Here is a 3427-nt window from a genome sequence, read left to right as displayed (position 1 = left end):
TTCAATTAATTGCTTGTTGTTCTGCAGACTAAGGGTATATCTTCACTACAGAAGCTACAGTGGCACAGAAGCTATGCTGCTCATAGTTAAGGCTACAATTTAGTCACGGGTATTTTTAGTAAAAGGCATGGACAGGTCACAGGCAATAAACAAAAAGTCACGACCAGTGACCTGTCCATGCCTTTTACTAAAAATACCCCTAACTAAATCTTAGGTGGGAGGGGACAGGGGTGCTTCAGCGGACTCTGCTGCTCCTGGTGGGGTGAGGGCAGGCCAGAGTCCCACCGTTGCTTCTGGGTGAAGGGCGGCCCAGGGCCCAACTACCGCCACTGCTCCTCCGGGCGGGGAGCAGCCCAGGGCCTCGCCACTGCTGCTGCTAGGGTGGGGGAGTGGCCCAGGGCCCACCTCCGCTATTGCTCCAGGCGGGAGCAGCCCGGGCCGCCACTGCTGTTGCTCCAGACAGAGGCGCCCCAGGGCGCCACTGCTGCTCCTGGATTGCTGCTCTGGGGCAGTGCCTGGGACTATCTAAGCAATGCTGATGCAGCCGACCCCGGGGCTGCCCCAGCTGCTGGGGCGGCCCTTGGGTCAGCTGCACCAGCCGCTGCAGAAGTCCCGGAAAGTCCCGGAATCCGCTACTACCATGACCTCCGTGAGAGACTCGCAGCCTTACTCATAGTGTAGCACCGCACTGTAGACACTTGCTACAGCAACAGAAGGGGTCTTTCTGTCAGAAGTAAATTTACCCCCTCGAGAAGTGGTAGCTGGATTGACTGAAGAATTCTTCCATCGACCTAGTGGTGTCTATACCTGGGCGAATGTTGGCTTAACTGCGTCTCTCATGGGGTGTGAATTTTTCACCCCCTTGATTGACATAGCCAGATCGACCTAGTTTTAGGTGTAGACCAGGCCTGAAATTTGTCTAAGGGTCCTCAAAGGTATTTAAAAATACAGTCCACAATACATTCCAACCCTTTGGAGAATCTAGCCTGGGCAACTAAGGCCTGGTCTATATTAGGAAATTAGGTCAGTATAACTATGTTGCTCAGGGGTGTGAAAAATCCACTCCCTTGAGCAATGCAGTTAAAGCGACCTAACCCATGGTGTAGGAGAATTCTCCCGTTGACCTAGCCATCGCCTCTCAGGGAGATGGATTACCTGCGCTGACAGGAGAACCCCTCCTGTTGGGGTAGGTAGCATCTTCACTAAAGCACTACACAGCTGCTGCATCACTGTTTTAAGTGTAGACAAACCCAAAGCATGGATTGCTGCACAGATTTAAAGGACCTCACACTAAAGAACAGCTGATCAAAGTCTGCCCCTAGGCCTTGTTAAGGACAAGAAGGCTGCAAAATCGCACTTGAGAATTATCTGCTTCAGAAATGCTCAGGGAAGCTAGAGTACATGGTTTGATTGTGTGTGCTTTTTGCACTCCACTACTCAGCTCTCTCCTTCACTGCAAAACAAATCCCCACATCTGGGGAAGTGATTTTCCACTAGGTCCCAACTTTGACTTGTGCAAACTGTTGCCCAGCTGAAGGCATCGTTATTAAATAGAGGGAAAGTGGGCTATACAGACAACAGTGCATGCCCTGAGCGGTAGAAACAATCAACCAGTGCCTTTAGTATTTCCTTTAAACCTGATTTTTCAGGTAGTCTATGGATAAAAATAACACTTAGCACATATGTACCACAGTACAGATTCAGCGTCCTGTCACTAAACCAACTTACCGTACCCCTCTCTTTAACACTCACCTTTTCATTGCCTGGGCTCGGTTAAGGCTCTTTTCATTCTCCCCTCATTTGAACACTCACATCCCCCTTACCCCCCTTCCATTTACCTTGTTTTTCAGGTTCTGGTGTTTATGGCCTAATTCAAATCTTCAACCTGCAAGTGAACAGGAATTTTGATCACTGCTCTTAGTGGCAGCAGGATTGGGCCCTAAATCCATAGATGGGGATTGATGTTAGTATTCTGGTCTGAGTGCTTATTGTAAAGTGTATATCACATCTACGCAAATGGTAAATCATTTCTGTGCAATAGAGATAATTGGGTTTGTGCATTATTGCTAAGTTGGATAGTGTTTGGAAGGAAAATAAAATCCAACACATACTACAGATACCCCAATGCCATGACACTTGGATCTAGATGAAGATTAAAAACACCTCGAAGTTCAGGGGCACTTGGACCCAGGATTTCAGTTTGGCTCATTATAAAGACAGGGATTGTTTCCAGAATTTGGATTCCAGTTCTGAGTTTGAACAATCTCATAGTTCAAGACTATTCAGACGGAGGGTTTCAATTCAGGCGCATCTCTAACATATAACTAATAAAAACAAACACATCATTGGCTATATCAAGCTACTCCCTAAGGATCAAAGTTGCTTTCATTAGCCACCTGGACCATCCACTTGACTGTGATACACTTGTGGCAGCTGCAATAACCTGCCCATCAGTTGCTCACTTCATCTAGCCACACAAACATGCTCTAATCAATTACAGGACAACAAAACAGTTCCAATTTTCCCATCTGCACTGGAAGAAAGGGGAAATGCCCATCTCATCTGAGAAGGAAGAACCCAGATGTTACTAAGAAATATGGCAGTAACTCAAAAACAGAGAGAAGAGCAGACACATCGCACTCTTACAATATTTCTGAGACAGGCAAAGTGTTACAGATAAGTCTAATTTTTCCTCCACATACCACTTTGGACCTGTTTCACCCTAGCCAGCCCATAGCATCCCATAGGAGACACCATGCAGCCATTCATCTGAAATTGAAACACTTGAAAATTATACATTAGTAGTTTCTGTTTTCATTTACCCGGAAGAGTTGAGCAAGCTTCTTGTTTATCACTATCTATACAGTCAATTTCCTGACTCACCCATCTTGTTCTTCCTGATCCCAGTTAAGAGCTCAGCAGCTGACAGGCCACATTCAAATAGATGGTAAGGCTTTAAGTCCCCTATTTCTTGCCTGAACCCCACGTAGTCCTTGCAAGCCTGCCCAGCTGTGAAGTCTAATACAGAGGCATATGGAGGGAAGCTGGCATCAATAATTCAAGCTTCCGCATGGCACCCTTGAACTTTTCAACCAACAGTGGCACCAGCTGGTTACCAGGGGCTTGGGAAAGAGGAGATGAGGGACTTCACTTGAGCCAGAGCCAGCATCAGACCTGGTGTAGCAGGTGCAGCCCCAGAGTCTGAAAGAGCAGGTCAGCTCAGAGTCGCAGGGCTACAAGCTCAGAGGTTACCAGGCTGAGCGATGTTGATACCATTCCATGCATTGCTCTAGCTAGTGAAGGGGACGGAGTGCCCTGGTCTCTGACTTCTGGGCCATTAGAATTCAGTTCCAGCTCAGGACCCAGGTGGACATGGGGTTTGGTGGCCTCTGACCCATTCTCTTTCCCCACATCTAGCTGAGGCCTG

Source organism: Malaclemys terrapin, chromosome 13 (assembly GCF_027887155.1).
Source record: "Malaclemys terrapin pileata isolate rMalTer1 chromosome 13, rMalTer1.hap1, whole genome shotgun sequence".
Lineage (NCBI taxonomy): Eukaryota > Metazoa > Chordata > Testudines > Emydidae > Malaclemys > Malaclemys terrapin.
The sequence above is the reverse complement of the archived record's forward strand: the minus strand, read 5'-3'. Positions refer to the sequence as shown.